The following is a 22,146-nucleotide window of genomic DNA, read 5'->3' as shown; positions in this document are numbered from 1 at the left end:
GACCGCAAAATTCCCCAACATCATAAGGGCCCGTGGCAGCATACACCTTCGTTCACTAGAAAGTCAACGTCGACCACCCTCTTCCATTAACCACAGAACATAACTGTATACTTACTATGAACAATAATGACAGTCATATATAACTAGAGTAAATAATTTAAACATTTGAAATAATTAAATTTATTAAATTTATAATAATTAATAATTAAATAATATGAAAAAGAAAAAAAACACTAAGTCCACAAATTATAAGTTAGCTAATGAAAAATAAATACATAAATAAATAAAATAATAACAAAATAATAATAACAACCCCTACAAGGTATGAAATAATACGTGAATAAATGAACTTGTCTCAACTCTCAAGTTCTCTGAAGCAGAACATTAAATTGTATGTTTTACATGTAGAGCAGAGGTGTTTATTCCAAACACGTTTATGGACTTTTTATTCATCCATTGACTCTGAAGGCGCGGATGGACCTTGAAAGGACAGTTTACGTCTCACACCAGATGCGTGGCCATTACGGACTTCTTCTAAGAATTGCTCCGCTTTTTTAACCGTATCAAATGATTGTTGATTACCGCCATGGTTGACACGGAGAACGGCCGGGTAGATCAGAAAGTTTGGGATCCCCAGCGCATGCAGCTCCCTTTGAAGACTTCCGAATGCCTGCCGTTTGCGGGAGGTAAATCCACTGTAATCAGCGAAGAAACGCAACAGGTGATCTTGATCCCGTATCGCCTCGGTTTTCATTACTTCCCGGGCACCCTGAAGTATCGCTTGTCGGTCTGGGTACCGTAACACTCGAAACAGTAAAGTGCGGGATTTACCAGAGCCGTAAATTCTGTGCGCTCGATCAATTTCAATTGGACCCTTGTTCCTCAGCGCTGGTATCCAGATAGGGAGCATCTTTTGAAGAAATCCTATTGGATTATCTCCTTCCCGGCCTTGTGGGAGCCCCACCAGGCGCACATTGTTACGGCGAGACCGGTCCTCCAACTCGGCAATTTTCGAGGTGAGATTTTGCTGCTCGGTTTTGCACACATTTAAATCTTTCTTGATCTGTCGTGTCTCCCCCTGGATCTTGTCCACTTTTGATATCAAGTCACGTACCGTGTTCGTTTGAGATTGTACTTCTTGGCGGAGCTCTATCAGAGATGATTTAACATCTTCCATTGCCGCTCGAATAGCATTCTGAACCGTTGTTTCCAACGAGATTTGTTGTTTCGAAAGCGCCTCCGCCATAACGTCAGTTAGATTAGCTTCAGTGCTAGCTAGCTTCATCTTTTTCTTTCCCGAGGGGGTTGTAGACGGAGAAGAGTCTTGTTTCCTGGATGTATACATTTAAGTAATACTTTCACACGTCGAAAATACTGACTGTCGATACTTATAAACTTGTTAAACTAGAAAAGGAAGAGGGTTTGGACGGAGCATCAGTGTCTCTCAACCATCGCGTGCAAGGGTCACGTCCACATGGTGCATTTATAAGTATATCACAAATTGTTCCCAAAAAAATTAGAAAGCTTTTTATGATTAGAAATCATGCAAACTAAGATGGCAACACATTGATCGATTACATTCCTTAATGAGCTAAAAAAAAAAAAAAAGACACGTCTGCCCCAACAGGTCATATAATTGAATAACTGGAGCAGCGGATCTCGGTAAACACCATCTCAGATGTTGTTTTCATCATTTTGAAATGCCTGAATCTGTTATTAAAATGATTTGGTTAAATGTCAAGTTTCACTTCAGACAGTAAACAGTCTCAAAAGCTCCTGTGGAAAAGGTTTATTTATGGAGGGAATATGAATTATGCTTGTTTCTCTGGTTGTAACAATTTCAGTTTTTATTATAAATAATATGTTTCAGTTTTCTAGAAATTGTTTTCAGCATTTATTATTATTATTATTATTATTATTGTATTTTTTTTCTTGTATAATCATTGGAAATTAAACTACAGAATGTGTATGTTAATTTCAGAGTGGTGTGAGACTATGCCTTATAGTTTGAGCACATTCTGTTCTGGCTTAAAGGAAAACACAATACAAATTCAAAGGAACAAAATTCACTATAAATTCTTCAGAAAAACTTTCATAAGTCTTAAAAATGCCTCCAAGTCCTTATAAAAAAAGAGGCTCAGAATAAGTTTAAAAGAATGAGAGGAAGGATTTACTAGAGTAACATCAAATGTGCAGAATTAAATAGTAGAAACTTGATGACGTTACAGTTATAAAAAAAGGAAAATAAATTTTATTTGTACAAACTGTAGAACTAATAAAATTCCAGTTGCAAAATTGCAGTATGAATAATTACAACAGTGTTCATTAATTTTGCCATCACTTTAAGATATCCAACAGATCTTTCTCAAAAAAACAAAACAAAAAAAAAAAAAGACTTGCATGCATTTTTGCATAATTATAGATTGTGAAAAGTAAATTAAATGAAAAGTTTGATTGTAGACCCTTGAATGATGATTAAAATTACAGGAATTAAAAGAAAAAATCAGAGTAACATTTCATATTCAAGTTGGCATCACCGTAAGCTATTGAAGTCTTTCTTAAAAGGCTTGCATGCGTTTCCACATAATTATAGATTGTAAAAGTAAACTCCACAAGAAGCTGAATCATAGGAACTTGAATGACAGTACAATTACAGTTGAAAACTGAATGAATGATTCCCTTTTTTAAACAAATGATTCCCTTTTTTAAAAATGTTCTATTAGAAGAGGAAAAACCTATCAAAGCTGACATATACTCTATACACCATTCCTTTTATATGAATCCTCACAGTACACTTAAAGAAGTTGAAAGTACCATGTTTTAATACTAAGAAATCTGACTCCCATTGAGTTCCATTATTCCTTCATAGGCATCAATCGACCCGATATTTCATCACAAGAAAGGTTGACTCTTGTGAGGCCAATGCTAGATAAAATGAAGCTCAACGAACTCCTTGATAATCATTTTTTTCACCTCTTTCTTTCTATCAGAAAGCCATCTGAAATGGATGTTTAATGCACAGATTCAGTCAAAGGTTACTCAGAATCTCTTGCAGTTACAGGCAGACAAATGTATCCTTCTCTTCATTGCTACCTTCTTTTTTCCATCAAGAACACAGTGAGCCCAGACTGATTAAATTGGCGTCCTCACCTGCACCGAGTTGAACTAACCCAGGGTTCTTCACATCACAGTGATTATTTCAAATTGAAAGGGAAAAAAGGGATCTGGAAAGACAGAGGCGATAGGAGGGGGTAAAGAAGAAGAGAAGGCACGAAGAGAACAAAATATGAATACAATTGCCTTTGAAATTTCCTTTTGTTAGAACAGAAATGGATTATGGGTATTTTAGATACTCTCTGCATGGGCTGTGAAGGTAAAAGCTTCTGTTTTGTTACACATATGTTTGTGTTAATTTGTTGAGAAAACGAGATCCCTGCTACGGGAGGTTTGTTTCTGGGCTGCAGTAATGCTAGACTCGCAGAACTATTGCTGTATAGTCACTGTTCACTGTTCAAAAATTGTGCACTACCTGACAAAAGTCTTGTCATCGATCCCAGTTGTAAGAGCAATACATGAACTTTATTGAGCATGTCTGGGGTAAGATGAAGGAGGAGGCATCGAAGATGAATCAAAATAATCTTGATGAACTCTGGAAGTCTTGCAATAATGTTTTCTTTGCCATTCCAGATGACTTTATTAATACGTTATTTCAGTCATTGCAGAGATGTATGGATCCCGTCCACCAAGCTCATGGGAGTCAAATATATATTTTTTTCCCCACTGCACCATGACTTTATATTTTATACTGTACATTATTTCTGTTAAGTGACAAGACTTTTGTCAGACCTTACTGTCATAATTAAATCATTAAAAATCAAGGCATGATCATATTTTATTTTGATAAAATAAGCTTAATCTAGAGGCCTTTGCCTTTTATATAAGCCACTTCTGAAGACTTTTGTCAGGAAGTGTATAGTATATGAATACTCTTATTCTTTTATTGCACAAAGAATCAATATATTGATCACAGGTGAAATTGAGAACATTTATAATGCTATAGAAAAGCTCTGTATCAAATACAGTATATTTAGTGTGTATCAGAAATAAATTATATACACAAACAATTGCAGTGTATCATTTACTTAAAAAAAATAGGAATAGGAATAATAATAATAATAATAATAATAAACTTTATTTATTTACAGACATAAAATCTGCAGCAGTAAAAGATATAAGGATGAATTTACACAATAATTAAAAACACATAAATTAATAATAACAATAATAATAATAATAATAATAATAATAACAATAATAATAATATCAATAATAATAATAATAAAATTAATAATAATAATAATAATAATAATAATAATACTATCAATAATAATAATATTAATAATAATAATATTAATAATAATACATTGAAAAATCATATAAAAGTCAAATAAAATTATAGGGTCTGTGCAAAAACATCTAAATGATGTTTAACAGAGCAAGGTATTTTTCACAGAATGTCTGAAAATATTTTTTCTTCTGGAGAAAGTTTTCTTTGTTTTATTATGGCAAGAATAAAAGCAGTTTTTTTATTAAAAAAAAAAAACTATTTAGAGCAAAATTATAAGCCCCTTTAAGCTATATATTTTTGATAGTATCCAGAACAAACCATCGTTATACAATAACTTGCCTAATCACCCTAACCTGCCTATTAACCTAATTAACCTAGTTAAGCCTTTAAATGTCACTTTAAGCTGAATAGAAGTGTCTTGAAAAAGATGTTGCATTAATCAGTAGAAACAGCCAGAAATATATGACTTTTTCCAATGCATCAATGGGTGTTTAAGGAGAAAAAAAATCCATTCCCCATACTAGTTTATTACTGAAGGAAGTTACTGCCTGACAGAGCAGTTTTTATGATTGGATTCTCATATTTCAAATATGCGACAAATAGCAGTGTAATGTGTTTTTGATGATGAAGTACATTACAGTACCTTAGGCATCATTTCCCTTGGCCAAGCCCTTGCGTTCAGAGCCACAAACCTTACAGTCTTTTCAGAGGCCCAATTATGCAAAACAGATCAAGCGTTCAGGCGTGGCAAAGCCGTTTAAAGCGTTCCACGTATCACCATAGGTTTCCTTCGCTTCCGTGGCAAGATTAACTGTGTGAAACAGTGCCTTTAATGAAAAATTGAGGCTGAGAGAAAGGCAAGAAGAAAACTAAGAAGCCGGCCAATTAATTTGTATAAAACAATTTATATTCCTGCAGCAACTTCCCTGCTTCCATTTTCTTTTAACACAAAATAGCACGCGGAATGTTTTACATTATGCTGCAAAAATAAATAACTATTAGGGTCATGTTTGATGCCAAGATCATTTTGGATTCTAGCAGGACTTTGCAGCCCGTGGGTCACCTTTGATTAATCAATTAAAATCAAAGGTTGTTTAATATTCCAATGAGGTTTTCTGTCAGCATAGCATAGAAACTAACACACACATGCACACGCACACACACACACACACACACACACACACACACACACACACACACACACACACACACACACACACACACACACACACACACACACACACACACACACACAAAATCTGCAATCAACTCTCTTTCTACACCTACTCATCTGAGTCTATTAGAGCTGTAATTTACTGACTAGCTGACTACTTGATGGTGTAATTTTATGTCAGAAGGTCAAACACTATATAAGGAAGGCATCAATCAAAAAAACTTGGAGTTTGTACAAAGAAACAAGTCAGTTGCAGAGTTAGAACTTATTTTAAAGGTCCACTATTGTGCTTCCACGGTGAAAAATAAAAGTAACAATATATAAATAAATAAATGAAAATTCTGTGTATATACAGTATAGGCGAAACCATTTTAATGTCTTAATATATAAGACATTATATATTAAGAAAGTGCTTGCTTTATTTTATTTTATTTTATTTTATTTTATTTTATTTTATTTTATTTTATTTTATTTTATTTTAAAGTTCGAATATCATTGTGAAATTGCATGTAATTCCAAAATGACAATCCAATATAACATTAAAATAAACTAAAGAAACATAAGTTTGTATCCAGTGAACTTGGTTCGAGGCTAGAAAACTTGTGAATGATGCAACTAATACCATAAGTGATGTAAACGTATAGAATGCACATACAGTAGAATGTAAAATATTCAGTGAGGGTGTATGGTAAACAGAAGTTACTGTTCGGTGCATACCTCAGTTTTTGGGCTCACAAACAAAAAATAGTAAGCACTGGGGATTTATTGCTTATTTTGATGAGGCATATGTTTTTTCCCCGGCTACAAAACTGAAAAAAAAAGTATTGTGATATGAGAGTACAAAATATATGCAGAATATGTGGTCCTTTTTTTACTGTGGATTGGCACATCTGTTCTGACTATATTCATCATTGAAGTACTTGAACTGTGTTGTGATCTCTGTACTGATTCTGGATGAATACATGTATCATTGCACTCCTATTTTATTGATTTAGAAGCAAATTCTAAGCGCATTGTGTAAAAGCATTAAGGTCATGTCCGAATTTACTTTTGATATGGATGGAAAAATGCAGTTTGCGCTGTGGCGCATGGTCTAACAGCTTATTCTCTTAATGAGATGTGGGTGTGTTTTGAACATAACGTGCATTAAACCAATCAGAGTCTTATCTCCCATTCCCTTCAAGAGTTGGTTGTATGGCAGACATCCATTCATTAGCCTACATATTTAATTTTGTTTGTTAAACGCAAAGATTTGTTTTAAAACTATTTCTAAATTCATTATAATTTCCAAAAAAATAAAAAATAAACATAAATAACGAAGTGTGGTCCATCCAATGATATATCCAAACACAGCTTTTATTCTTATGCCTCATGTGGTGATGCAGACGTCCCCAAACCCGACAAGTGGACAAATCTAAAGTTGATTTTAGTAAAACAAATATAAATATGCATATATTAAATAATAATTTCGTAACATTTAAATCCTTTATTATTTTTTTAAATGTAAAGATATTTGTGTATTTTGTGCATTTGCTGTGGATAACTAACGCGCTCTGCACTGGACTTTAGAACAGCTTTTAGTTAGTCAAGGGCAAGGTCTATTACAATTTCTTAAAATAGTAATACGCCAACAATGCGCCTTAACCCACATCCTTTATAAACCAGCACACCCATGAGTCTAAAAATGGCACAAATGGATTTACAATTTAAACAACGTGTTGCAAAACGTAAAGATTAGGGTTGCTCTGGTCTAAAAATAGCAACAAATCATGCCATACACATCGTGTGCCCTATTGCGCTGGGTGTATGATAGGTCTCCTACTTAATTTTTAGCAGTTGAAGAGTTTAAATGTTGTACATGCTGGGACACAATTCAATTTTGGATGCTGCAGTGATGTCAAAAATATTGAATATACTTTTAATATACCCAAAGTTGATATACACTGTAAAAATATCCATAAATTAGCAGTTTTCTTTATTTTTTGATTCATGTTTTTATTTTTTTTTTCTCGTTGATTTATGCATTTGAATTGCATTATGGGACCTTGATCTTTCTTCAAGCAACATTTAACCTTGAAAGTGACTTTTATTAACATTTTAAATAGTTTTAGGTTCTATATGGTCTGGGTTGGTGTTATATACAAAACACTGATGATAAGCTCACAGTATATTTTCTGTAATTTTAAAAACTTATTTCTCTATATATTATTTATTATACGTTATATTATTTCATACTATTGAAATCTCAAGAAAAGTGTCTTCTTTAAACTGTAGAGTATAATTTTCTGTAGAGATCAAGGTTCCATAATGCATAAACGGAAAAGTCTTGTAAATCACTAACATGGAAATCATTAATTAACAGATTTCTTTACAGTAGTATACAGTAAATCAGTAAAACCAATTGTATGAATACTTGTCAGACATATTTGAGACAATCCTATTTAATTACAAATCATATAAAACATTAAGATGTTTTATGCTATTTATTTGATGTTGTGTAAACAACTTCACAGCAACAATACCACATTTGTTGATACTGTATATCTGCATATCACTTGTGTGAAAAGGAACAAACATTGTTGGTGTCATTCTGCCCTGTAGAATTCATTTTCTGTAGAAACTGCAGTCAGAATATGTTTAAGACACTTTTCAGACACTTTTATCTAAAGCGACGCAGACTACATTCAAATTATAATTAGTTTTTAATCATTTCATCATGCTTTCTCAGAGACTCATAACCATGACCTTGCTTGCACAGTTCTGTTTGAGCCTCATAGAAAAGCTACAGTCCAGCTGATGTTTCTGAACAAAGCTTTAGACTTCTAATGCTCCACACGCCACTACTATAGATGAGAAGTCTATAATCAAAGAAGAGGCTACATATCGAGATCATCCGTCTTTTTTCTCTCCGTCCGTGTGGGAGTTGGAGGAGATCTCACAGCTTCAAGCACAGCTGGCAGGCGTATGTGATCCTCAGCTGAGAGCTTTCTGTCAGCTCGGTGGCTTATGAGAGTTTCAGAGAGGTGGTCTAGTAGAGCTCTTCTTGCTTTGAATATTGATGAAGTGCCAATTAATTTAAATGCTAACCAGCCAACAAACCTCAATTTAGCTGCACCAAATAGGTCAGGGTACATCAGTTCATCAAATTACTTTGGTTGACATTGCAAGACCTACAGTAGGCCTTGTCCACACAAACACAGATATTTTTAGAAAAAAAAAGTAAAAAAAAAAAAAAATATATATATATATATATATATATATATATATATATATATATATATATATATATATATATATATAAACAATTGCTGTCCATATGAAAACAAAAACACACGGTGATGCTCTGTCAAGGGCATGCTGAATCAACTGGCAGCAATCTTTTCAGCAATCACCCAAACCTGTGAGAACAAAACCAGGACCTCCACCTCTCCACACAACAACCCCAAACTGCGTGTGCCTCACACAGGTGAGTGGGCTTGATAAACCACCTGTAGAAAACACACTCTTTTATCTTTTTGACACTTTTAACTGATTAACCAGATTTGCGCAGGACACATTCTTACAATCATCACACATACACAGACCCACACAAATATTGTGCATTTATGAATATGCTTCACACAGTCGAGTGAGCTTGACAAACCACCTGTAGAAACACTCTTCTCTCTCTCTCTCTCTCTCTAAAAAAAAAAAAACAAAACAAAAAAAACACTTACCCATACTCTAGGAACTATTTCTCTGAGCACTAACACTTCCTTTGTAAAATGAGCACTTCTATGTATTGCCTCTTTTTGTTGAATCAATGAATGTCTCCTCAATTGTTTCAATAGTTCACACTTTGCTGATGATAGATTATAAAGCTTGTTTGGCATCCTGTCCCGGGAGAGAGCCCTGAGCTTATAAGATCCTCGAGCCCAGGGCTCCATCCCGATACAGGGCAAGAGGGGAGTTTGGGCTCAGGTAGATCTCGAAACTCCCCTGCTGTTGTAGCTAATGAACAAATAAGGATTGCTATGAAGAGATAACTACTTACTGGTAGCATGTCTATGGTGCCAATTTGGATCAGTCAATTTAAGTTGCATGTTTTTGGGCGGTAGGAGGAAATCAGGGGAAACCCACGCGAGCACAGGGAAAACATGTAAACTCCGCACAGAAATATCGACTGGCTTGGTAAGGACTAGAACCAGTGGCGTTCTTGCTGTGAGGTAACAGTGCTAACCACTGGGCCACCGTGCCACCCATCTAGGAGAGGAGGAGAAATAAGCATGGAAGGGGGATTCTTCAAAATGAAGATGGCTGTTATATGGAACTTAGGGTATTAATGGAGACTTAGGAATTGTCTGATTGGTGAATCATGAATTGGCTAATGCAGAACCAGCTGTGTCATCATAAGCGCGTGATCCTCTCGAAATTAGTTTATAAATTTACTTCACAAGTCGCTTTGTACAAAAGTGTCTGATAAACGTAAGACTAAATGTAAAAGCCTATGTTGGGTTCACATCAAATGCGGAATTACAGCAAGTATTCGCTAGAGTAAAGTTCAAATCAATGCAAATCCACAAACAGAAGCAAATTAGCATCAAATGGTGATGATGTTTCCTGCGAACATGCTAAATTCTCTTTAGTTACATATACTGTGCAATTAAAATTATTATAATTAAATTTGAGAGGAAAATTTGCAAAAAGTAAAAACTTCCCCTGAGAAAACTAGAGCAAGTGGTGTGGTGTTCCACATTTGGTGTGAACACAACATTAGAATAATACCATGTTGGCCAAGTAGAATGAATAAAACAGCACACACGCTGATGTCATGAAGCAAAAATTACGGTTTTAGTGGCCACACCAAACTATAACCAGGAGTTTTTGATAAACTTTGGTTTCAATCACATTATTAAAATCAATTACATGATGAGTTAAAGGGTTAAAGAAGAACGCATTTAATTTTGGCATATTATTTCCCTAAACAAGACAATATTTTTGGCTTGTCAAGCAAATGCTTTTTTGATTTGTAGTGTGGGCCCTGTTAACACAAAAACAGGGTTATTTTTTATTCACTATGGGGTTGAGTCTTAATATAGCCATAACCTTTTTCTGTGTATCAGCTAGCAGAATGATTTTTGGTGACAAATAATATTTTCACACATATTTTGAGAAAATGCTTTAAATTACAAAAAAAAAAAAAAAAAAAAACCTCAGCGATACACTCTGAGCAAATTTATTACCCTTTTGTTATGTTTGGGATGAAAACATCCACTGAATTTAACTTATGTAAAAATGCATCAGGCAAATATATTTAATTTTTAATTATGTGCATGAATCTGTAAATTAACCTCACTCCTGATCAGAGCTACTAAATTTCTTCGAAAATTACTGGATTTTAACTCTTTAATTGGCAAATTTATAAATGATGTCACTGTTCTGGTGAAACACACACACACAAAATTACGTATTTTCAAAATAAAAAGTAATTCTGGATTTTAATTGACCTTTTATCACAGTTTTGAATGTGAAACAGCATTTCCTTTGATGCAATGTTTTTGATCGATTTTCATTTTTTCTCCCTAATTTACCGTTGGTGGCTGTTTCTGACCCATTGACTTCCATCTCAGCTGTCAGAAGTACATGGAGTAAAAAAAAACAAAGGCTGTGTGTTTATGCAGCATCAAATGTGGTTATAATAAAAGTCAATGAGGCAAAAACAGCCACCAACAGTAAATTAGGAAGAAAAAATGAAAGTCTAACAATGCATCAAAGCCAATGTTGTTACTAATCGTTCACATGTTCAAGACTGTGATTGAAAGTTAAAAAAAAATCCAGTCCACAATTAATTTTATATCAAAAAATTATATTTGTGAACTTGGCAGTTAAAGAGTTCAAATCTTGTAGATTTCTAAGCAATTTAGTAGTTTTGATCATGACTGGGGTTGATTTATGCAAAAGAAAAGAAAAGAAAAGAAAAACATAAAATAAAAATATTTATCTGATGCATATTTACAGCAGTTTAATTCAGTGGATGTTTTAATTCCTAACATAACAAAAGGGTAATACTTTTAAACAGTACACAAGGGTTAAAACAAACAAAAATTATTTCGTAATGGTGTAAGCAAAGTAATCTAGTTATTTAGCCTGTTTTAAGAAAATAAAAATCACAAAATATATCTCAAAACAAGACCTTTTTATTTTCTTCTCTAGATGATGCTTCTTGATTTAAGAATTTCTAGATATTTGGTCTAATAACAACAAAAAAAATCTAAGTAAGAAAAGCATTGTATTGCGTGTAGATAGATATTGAAAACTATTAAAAGTAAAGGCATTGATGTCCATTTCCATTATAGAACAGGCAGATAAAATCCACATCCAACACATGAAATAGCAATGAGATGTGAAACCAGTACGGACCCATGACCCATTATTGCTGAAAGTGACATTAATTGCTCAAATAATTTAATGTAAGCGCAGCGAGTGCACACATTTCTGGCTGAATTCAGCGACCGCCTTTATGATGGATCTGCTCTTTTGTAATCCATCACAAAGTTCTTTCCCAATTATCATCATCATCAGCTTCAACAGCTTCACAGTCGTCCTGTGATAGAGAGATATAATCAAACACTTTGGAGTCAGATTCGCACAGATGCAGTCACATATAGAGAGATAATTGAAGTACCCATAACGTTACCTAATAACAGCGCTGACTAACAAAGGACTGTTCAGAGTTTGCTAAAGTCTTTGTGTCTGCGTGATAAAAACACTGGTGAAGAATGATGTCTGTCGAGTGTCAATTAGCTTTGCTTGCTGATGTGCTGTAGGTGTTTTAGATTTATAGCAGAGGAAGAGTGAGATTCTCTAGAGCTTCTAAAAAAAGATCACAGGAGCCAATATTTGAGGATGGAACATGTTAAATCAAGACAAATCTACAAACTCAAGATGACAGAATTCATAACAAATTATATGAAGTTTTTTTTTTTTTGTTTTTTTGGGTGTCATTAGAGAAATGAATACATAGAAAGAACATAATATTAAGTACTTTTCATAATGAACCACATCAACAGCCATTGAAAGTGGTAAATCGCTTTAAAAATATATTTTTGTATGAGAGTTTCATATTAGGTTGTACTGCTTTTTTATACATCTAATACACCAGTGATGTTGCTGCAAAGGTTAAGTAAATTATATGTCTAATTCTAAATGCACAGTAGTTATGTTGGACTATTTGCAAATAATATTTGATATACAAATGCCACACAGGGACTGAGCCGAAAAGAAAATGAATGAATGATACAAACAAATGTAAAACTTAATAAATAAATAAACAAATATATTTATTGACATTTTTATAAGTTTGAATAAAAATAATCATTGTATAAGAATTGATGTAATAAATCAAAACAATACAAGATAGGAGAAAAATATTTATTTTATTTATTGAATTAATTAATTAATTCATTCATTCATTTTCTTGTAGGCTTAGTCCCTTTATTAATCTGGGGTCACCACAGTGGAATGAACCGCCAACTTATCCAGCAAGTTTTTACGCAGTGGATGCCCTTGCAGCCGCAACCCATCTCTGGGAAACATCCACACACACACACTCATTCACTATGGACAATTTAGCCTACCCAATTCACCTATAGTGCATGTCTTTGGACTGTGGGGGAAACCGGAGAACCCTGAGGAAACCCACGCGAAGGCAGCGAGAACATGCAAACTCCACACAAAAACGCCAACTGAGCCAAGGTTCGAACCAGTGACCCAGCAACCTTCTTGCTGTGAGGCGAAGGCACTACCTACTGCGCCACTGCCTCGCCCTATTTTATTTATTTATTTATTTCTTCATTTTATTATTATTTTTAGTTTGTTTATTTATGTATGTATTTATTCATTTATTTATTTGTTTGATTGTTTGTTTGTTTGTTTATTTATTTATTTGTTTATTTATTGGGTTTGTTTGTGTTTGAGCGAGAGTATGTTTGTTTGTTTATTTACATGACTATGTATTATACTATATTGTTTTAAATGAACACAAATGACAAGAAGTCACTTTGGTAAATATTTACACATTAAATAAAATAGTCGGTGCATTTGATTTGTTTATTTATTTTTGAAAAAAAGTCTCCAATGCTCACCAAGGCTTTGTTAGATTAAAAAAAAAAAAAAAACAGTAAAAACTGGGTAACACTTTATTTTGATGATCCATTTGAGTAAGACTGTCTGCTTAATACTGCTGATACTGCTCCTACAACAGACATTTAACTGACTATAAAGACCCGTTTCCACTGAGTGGTACGGTTTGGTATGCTTTTATGTCAAAAGATACCAAAAACCGAACTGTACCGTATCACTTTTTGGGTACCTTTTACAAAGGGTACCTAGCACAACAAAAGGATACCAGAAGGTGGAGCTAGCTCAGACAAACCTTGTTGTTGTCTTGATGAACAGCCACAAAGCCAAGAATAAAGTCTGATGTGTCCTGTTGCTGTTTTACGAGGCCGTCTAAAAGTGCGAGCGGTTTTACTTTCTCCAGAGAGCTCGTGTGCACTCACCACATGTCTATATTTGAAATAACGAACTTCTTGAGCTGATGATAGTAACATGAGTGTAATTATTGAACTGCTTCTGACATCACGGAAACTGGTTCTGGAGGGGTTTCTGGAGACTGTGAAATATGTCCCAGTAGGGACCCAACCAATACGTCTAGGAAAAATTTCTTCCCTCTGTGTGTATGTGTTTTTTTTTTTTTTTAACCTTTTTGCATAGTTCATCGCTTTATTGATTCTTGCTGTCTGTCTTGACCGTTTGCCTCTTAATCGAACTATGTATTGGATTGTCTTTATTGCCTCTTTGTCTCCACATCTTCGGATCAAAAAGTGAAAAAAATACAATAAATTGTTAAAGGTTATTAGGACAGAAAGAAACGTTTTCTAATTTATTAATATTTAAAATGTCAACCTATGTTTTCACAAAGCTAGATGTTCAGCGGGCATTTTATTTGTGCATCCTTGTTGACTGAAAGTGTTCTTCACAAATCTATTGTATTGCATGTATGTGCGTAGTCTACAATATATGAGATAAAACATCCTGAAAGTTCATATCAGTGATATAAAAGACATACATAATATTTACAGGTGGGGCTGCATTATATAAAAAGAGAATATGAACAAAAAACAATGACTATCCTGAACTTGAAATACCAAAGGTCATTGTTCTGTCTTTCTCTCTGGCTGTCTCACTTTTGCCATTGGAGAAAAATAAACAAGAAAACAAACTTTCCCTACTAGACACTGTGAACAATGAAATTCCTGAGTAAGGCAGTCTGGATGGAAACTAAATATCCTCATCATTGTTAACACAGTGAAATATGCTAACAGCGGGCATGTGTTTTACAAACATCTTATACAGGAATATTTTTGCTGATGTTTTGTTGGAGAAGAATAGAGTGTAGCTCCTGGATAAATTATAAAAATATACTACAAAATGGCAATCTATGTGAGAATACAAAAGTCAATACTCTATTGGTTAGAAATCTGCTTGCACACAGTGGATGGAGCAGAATATAAACTATAAGTATGAAAGAAAAAGAGCACTGCAGTTTTTATTAAAAGTTAGGATTTTTATTATTTGTGTTTCCTTTTTAATAGTCTATATTAGTTGTTTATAAGTTAATATTAGTTACTAATATTAGTTAATATAAAATTATTCTTTTATTCATTCATTCATTTTCTTTTGGCTTAGTTCTTTATCAGGGGTCGCCACAGCGGAGTGAATACACCATACACCACCACTGTCATGGCATGATCACAATGGCTTACAACTAATAGTAAGCCTTGTCTCAGTGTATACATATCGTAGTATACTAGAGGCCAGCTCTAGGGTTAACAGAAGTCAGAGGTTGTGGTCTTAGACGTCATCGTTAGAGTGCTTGCTTCCCATATCCGAATAATTGGTTAAGTAAAGACTAGAAGGTAATACAGCTTCTGATACTTGGACAATATACCATAATGTATGTGACACTGTAAAAATTCAATTACTATTTTTACGTGTCAGTGACGTGTAGGCTTTGATTTGGGATAGGAGTAGACATTAATAAAACACAATGTAATGGGTAATTTATTTAATCAATTCATTAATTTTCCTTCAACCCCTTTTTTATTAGGGGTCGCCACAGTGGAATGAACCATCAACTATTCCAGCATATGTTTACACAGTGGATGCCCATCCAGCCTTAACCCAGTACTGGGAAAGTTAATTTAACAAGTAATATAAATATTTATTGTTAACTTCCAGCCCTAGTTGTATCTCTTCTAGCAACGAACTTGCTCGGAACAGTTGGACAGCGTTATTGTACTGTAGTACAATTTTAATTGTATTATTTGTCTCCTTTAAAAATTGTTCTTGAGAATTTTTTTGTTTAGATTCTAATTTAGATTTTAATTCTTAGCGTTATTATTATTATTATTATTATTATTATTATATTTTTTTGTTATTGTTGTTATTATTTCAAAGTTCACGAGTGGTTTTATAACCTTTTCACTGCAAATCATATTGTGTATGAGTGTGTATGTGACATAAAATTTGAATTTAAAATCAAACACAGTACAAAACAGTAGATGGAATTCACATGCCTAAATGCACAGCACATCAATCAAATGCTTTACTAACTGTTTTCTTTTCATTGAAAGGCTCTATTTTAATGATCTAGGCACAAAGCTATATTAAGGGCATGTCCGAATACACTTTTGCTATTTTAAGGATGGAATAATAAGGTTTTCACCCTTGCTCATGGTCTAACAGGGTTGTGCTTATTCTTTTGAGTGAAAGGTGTGTTTGAGCAACATGAATTAAACTAATCAGAGTCTCATCTCCCATTTCATTTAAGAGTCAGTTGCGTCGCACCATGGCACATTTGCTATTTACAAAGTGCATTTTACTTGGCAGACTGTGCAAGTGGAAAAAACTGTACACTTCATTAGCGTTAGAACATTAGCGTTAAAACATTTAAACAGACCAATTGTAGTGCGAGGATAAAGAACGAGCCTTCTCCAGTCTGCTTCTTTGCTTTCTATTTTCTTTACTTTTACTCTTTACTCCTTTACTTTTGTGGATAAGGAAATGGTGTTATAAGCACTCCACCGAAGACAATTATTTGCCTACAGATTTAATGTAGTTTGTTAAGCGCAAAGATTTGTTTCAAAACTATTTCTATTTTCAGTTCTAATTTCCAACAAATTAATAAATGAACAATAATAAAAAAAAAATGTGGTAAAAAAAAACTGAGTTAGATCCAAACCCACATCCTATTCCAACACATTCTCACTCCCAACTCGTCATATACTGACGCTTGGTCAGGAACCCTCGGCGTAAGTTATTGACGCACAGGGTACCCCTTTAGCGTCACATTTAGACGTGCAGGGATTCCCTATAGAATCTGTACCTGAGCCTGAAGCGTCATAGGGAGACGCTGGAGGCTCGTATAATTACCAATAGATGTCAACGCACTTTTTAAAACCTGATTTACGCCTATTATCGCAGTTTTCTTCTTTTAAAAATATGTAATTTTTATTTTGTTCATGAAAAGCGTCTGTAAACTGGGTCGAAACTACTGTATGAATAAACTTCGGTCCACGTGACATCCCTTCACGGTGAGTTTAACGCCGCTCTGCTATTGGTCAAACTGCATCAACGGTGAGTTCTCAGATGAGTTCAACTGTCAACATTAAATAGTATGTTAATGCTGCATAATCTATTTTTATTGGAGATTAGTTGGTGTTTATAAATATTTTATCATTAACTTTATATTTAGTGAGTGAAAATATATTCGGTTGTCCAGTTTAGGTTAACTATAAAACTATACTACTAATAAAACTTTGATTCATTCATATTATTTATTATTTTTTTACTTAAAAAATATTACATTTCAAGTACTGAGTTTAAAAATGTTTTTGGCTGATCTTTTTTCATTTTAAATTATTCATTGAAGTTGGGGTCATTGTATGTGGCGATCTATTTTTTACAGTCTATACTCGCTATCCCAAGGTTCATTGCGATCCCAAGGTTCACTGCGTTTTCCACAAGGTACGTAAAAAGTAAATAAAGACGATTTGTTGATAAAGCATGTACTGTAAACTAGCGACGTTATCCAATTACATCAAGTTCATTTATTAAAAACATATTTTTCTCAAATATAACGTTGGTCATGCATAGCTCAGAACAATATATACATTTTAAGATAAGGAACAGTGTTACCAGATTGTTGTTTTCCACAATAGAATTCGTGCAAAATCTTTAACGTTATATGATATGCAGTATGCAACTCTAATAATACAAATGTATTCGTAATTGTTTCAATATTAAAGAACATCAAGTGTTTCCAAAGGTTAATTGTAAAAACAATTATTTTCCATGCCTTTAAAGGAAAAAAGGCAGAAATTTTGCCCGTCTGAGCACATTTTTAATTTAATTTTATTTTTATTTTAATCTACCACACACACACACATATGTATGTATATATATATATATATATATATATATATATATATATATATATATATATATATATATATATATATATATATACACACAGGTGTAAATTATAAGGTGTTCACTGTTCAGATATGAATATTTTTTCTTTGCTCTTTTCAGGTTCTTTAGATTTCTTTAAAAATCCAATTTTGTTTTCTAATAAGCAAAAAGTAAAGCCACTTTACCCATGTCTATATGTTAAATTGAACTTGTCTTTCTCTCTATCTCTGTTAACACATTTGTATTTGTTTGATTAATTCTTGTGTCTTTCAGCCTGTTTCTGCCTATCACCATGAGTGATTCCTTGATACTCATATTTATCATCAAGATCTCAATTATAAGCTCAAGTCTTGATGACAACTTGATGATCTGCAGGAAGCACCACCATGTATAGAGGGCCAAGACCACTCTGGAATCAGTCAAGGGTTAGTAAAGTTTTTCATTCCATGTATATTAAATATCTACATTGTTTAGGCATATATGATTGTATGAGATAAAATGCATTTATTCTTTCACTTCTATTGTAATAACAGAAAGAAACGCATTAGTTTTACTATTACTATTGTTTATGAAAAACATTATAAACTACAGTATAAGCTCAAAAAATATTGTGGCCTAACTGTTTAAAACTACTTGTTCTGGGTGTTGATTAGTGGCCAACCATTTTTTTTCTTTTTCAGAAAGTATTTTGTTTTGTCTGATTTTATGACACCTTATAGACCATCAACTTTCCACATTGGGGTTTAGGAAATTAAACTACTAATGCTGCTTGTCTACTAGTCTTAGGATAAGTTAGAATTGTTATAAATGTTAATTTCTTTGTTGTTTTTATCTGGTACAGCTCATATGAACTCCAATCTTCCCAACTGTGAGAGGGCCTTGCTCCAGTGACTGTTGGTGTGTACTTTAATGTTTCCATTAGTCCCTGTATCTGTAGATCTAGGTGACAGTGGGCTAGAGTAAAAATTTGTTTTTATTTAAACTAAGGCATACTGATGGCCTTTATCTCAGATTCGGTCATGCAAGTATTAATATATCCTAAAATATTTTTATATTCTTTCCATTGGTGGAAAAGAGTTTGGTATAATTATTTTTAATGGACTGCCAAGTTCTCAGCAGACATTTTTCTTAGATATTCTTGAGTGGGAGTCTGTGCAATACAAGGTGGATAGTATTTGCAAGGAAGAGCCCTTCATCTGTCCTGCTTCCACACTAGATATACTGCCAATTTAAGTAGATGTGAACCATAAGTATAACCATTTCATGAATGCACAAGGTACTTTAAACTGTATGTGTTGAAACTAAATTAACAAGAAAACAGCTCTGTGATGTTCACCTAAGAAAATTAGATTAGAAGATATAAACTGTCATGCACTTGTTCTGTACTGTTTCATTCCTTTTTCAAACACTGGCGTTTTTGAAGGTTTGTTTACAGCTAAGGATTAAGGATTGACAGGAAGATTTGTGGACTACATCAACTAATGACACTACCTCCAAAGAGTTGCAAAAAGCTGTCCAAAGTTTCAGCAACATCTTTAAGCCCATGATTTTAGTGTGTTTCATGCCTAAGCACATGAGTTTAAATCTGAGATAGATTAACTATATGATTATCTTAAACTGATCTACAGGTAAATGCCAAAACTTATTGGTTTACTTATTTGCTTGTTTGTTTGTTTGTTTGTTTGTTTGTTTTTTTTTGTATATGTTAACCAGGTGAAATGGAGTGAGGCATACCAGGATATGCCTGGTTTTACTCTTGGGAAGGAGGTTGAACAGTGCAATATTTCTTCTATAGGATTGCAGTGACCAGACATGCTACTGTAACTCTCATGGTCATGTGCTGGAATTAGCAGATATTCAACAGTTTGGCCATCTTGCTGACCTATTGATATCAGAAGGTAACGATATCCAGTAGAATTTGTTTTAGATGTTCAGTAACCTATTTAAATAGTATTGTGATTTTTGATTGCTTATCACTGTAGACCGCAACAGCTCTGCAAAGCAAGTTGGAAAACAGAATCCATGAAACTGGCAGTGACTGGAAACCAGTTGGAAGACTTTGGTCTGTGATGTAGAGGAGTGGGCAGACAGTGAGGAAATTCTTATTAATATTACATGTAGTCATGAAAAATTGTAAGTGTTACTATTATTGTCATTTTTTTCAGTAGCAGAAGCAAAGACAACAAAAAACAGAAGTGATATGGATGTCTTCGTCATATGGCATGGTATGTACACTAGACTTCTGTCAGTGTTGATTCTTTAAAAGTTGACGTATAATCCTTGTTATACAACTTTCTTTTTATAAATATATTTCAGACTCTGCTGACCCAGCAACAAAGAGGAGGGTGTTCAACATCATCCTGCTAGTCAGGATTCTTCAGGAGAAGCAGAGGATTCTTGTGGCAGAGATGGCCAACCACTATAAATACCTTTCAACTCATCCTGGTTCCTTCAAAGAACTTTCCTGCTTGTTTGCTACTGAAAAGTATGTATTTGTATTATTTGACACAGACATAAGCATAAGGTTACCCAGTCCAAATGATATTAATATATTTTTATGTTGTTGTGTTCTTTTAAGATTCGACATGTGGCCTAAACGAAGAGGGGTTAAAAGGTCTATGGATCATCATTCTCAGAAAGCAACAAAATAACTGAGAAATAAACAACAATACGATGGTGCAATCTAGAGACCTGCAAGGTACCTGCAAGTTTTGGCTGGAGCAGAGAACATACATTTTTTAAATAAAGCTCCAGCTGATGAGTTTGACATTGACTGTGGATTTTCTTTTACTGTAATCCAGAAGAGGATGACCTTAACCCTGAATCTAAAGCATGTAATAAAATCTGTAAAAATAAAATAAAATTTTCATCATCTATAACCAAATTGTTGTCTCTTTTTTTTTTAAATACATAGATATGTACAGTATGTAAGCATTCCTCTAAAATCAATCAGTGTTGTAAATTAAGAGCATTATTGTATGCCCAACTGCTTACAACATATAACGATTTAAGGAACTCTATATTAAAATAAAATTATTACATTAAATGACATTAAGAGCTTTTAAAATATTAATTTTATGATACATTTTTATGATAAATTTAATTTTTGCATATACTTGGCCAAAAAATGTACATTATTATGGTCAACTGCTCAGATACCTCCAGTCAATATGTGGCTGAGTCAGGCAACCAGACTTCTACCTCTGAACAAATTAACCTATGATTTACATCAAAGATCTGATGGATCTATTTGGTCCTCATGGATTTTTCTAAAAAAAATAATAATAATCTCCTTTTATTTTTGTCTTTACTTTGAAACATTTGTATTCATTTGTTAGAATGTCTAACAAAAAACTGCTGTACTTGTGAGATAACAGTGCCACTGTTGTTATGCTGAAAATAAAAAATAACTTTGTATAATGTTTTATTGAATGCAAGATAAAAAATAAAAAAATAAAATATTTTCCAAGAGATGGATTGCGGCTGGAAGAGCATCTGCTGCATAAAAACATGCTGGAAAAGTTGGCGGTTCATAGAGCTGTGGCGACCCCTGGTTAATAAAGGGACTAAGCCAAAAAGTAAAATAAAATATGTATTTTTTGTAGACATAGAACTTCACAGTAACTTATAAATACAGCACAGAACTTTTTTACTTCTAGTTTAGATAATTTAAAGGTTTGCATATTTATTTTGTTGGTTCATGGCTATATATTTTTAATCATTTTGAACTATTCACAGCATTTGAAAGGATATCTTATCGTCATTGTTACCTCATTTCTCACTATTTTCATGATTCTTACAATGCAGCAAATCTTAAAATCATTTGATCATAAAGAAAATAATTAACAAATTAACCCACATGCAGGACAAAGACATGATGTGGAATCATTATTTAACACAAAGTTCATCCATTGTCATCAAAACATACTGTTACAAAACAGTTGAAGTTTTAGAAAGTAAAAATAATCAGATAAAGAGTGGTTTTCAAACAAATACATGTCTTTAAAAAGGTTATATTTAGAAACATTTACATATTTTAAGAGCTTTTATCCATATTTCAAATAAAGTGAAAACAATTAAATATCACATGATGACCATTAATGAAAAA

The 22,146-nt window shown here is 33.4% G+C and overlaps 1 long non-coding RNA gene across 3 annotated transcripts; it reads left to right on the top strand.

Moving 5' to 3' along the window:
• The first annotated feature begins 17,556 nt into the window (after positions 1-17,556).
• LOC147846779 (uncharacterized) lies at positions 17,557-20,922 on the top strand. 3 transcript variants are annotated; one of them, XR_015476461.1, is made up of 8 exons: positions 17,557-17,591; positions 18,312-18,463; positions 18,880-18,935; positions 19,752-19,936; positions 20,021-20,128; positions 20,207-20,263; positions 20,355-20,523; positions 20,617-20,922. It is a non-coding gene; the product is annotated as an uncharacterized LOC147846779 (long non-coding RNA). The 3 variants fall into 3 exon arrangements; XR_015476460.1 differs by having other exon boundaries at positions 20,204-20,263; XR_015476462.1 differs by lacking the exon at positions 18,880-18,935.
• The last annotated feature ends 1,224 nt before the right edge of the window (positions 20,923-22,146 follow it).

Source organism: Danio rerio, chromosome 1 (genome assembly GCF_052040795.2).
Source record: "Danio rerio strain M-AB ecotype USA chromosome 1, GRCz13ab, whole genome shotgun sequence".
Taxonomy (NCBI): Eukaryota; Metazoa; Chordata; class Actinopteri; order Cypriniformes; family Danionidae; genus Danio; species Danio rerio.
The sequence above is the reverse complement of the archived record's forward strand: the minus strand, read 5'-3'. Positions and strand labels throughout refer to the sequence as shown.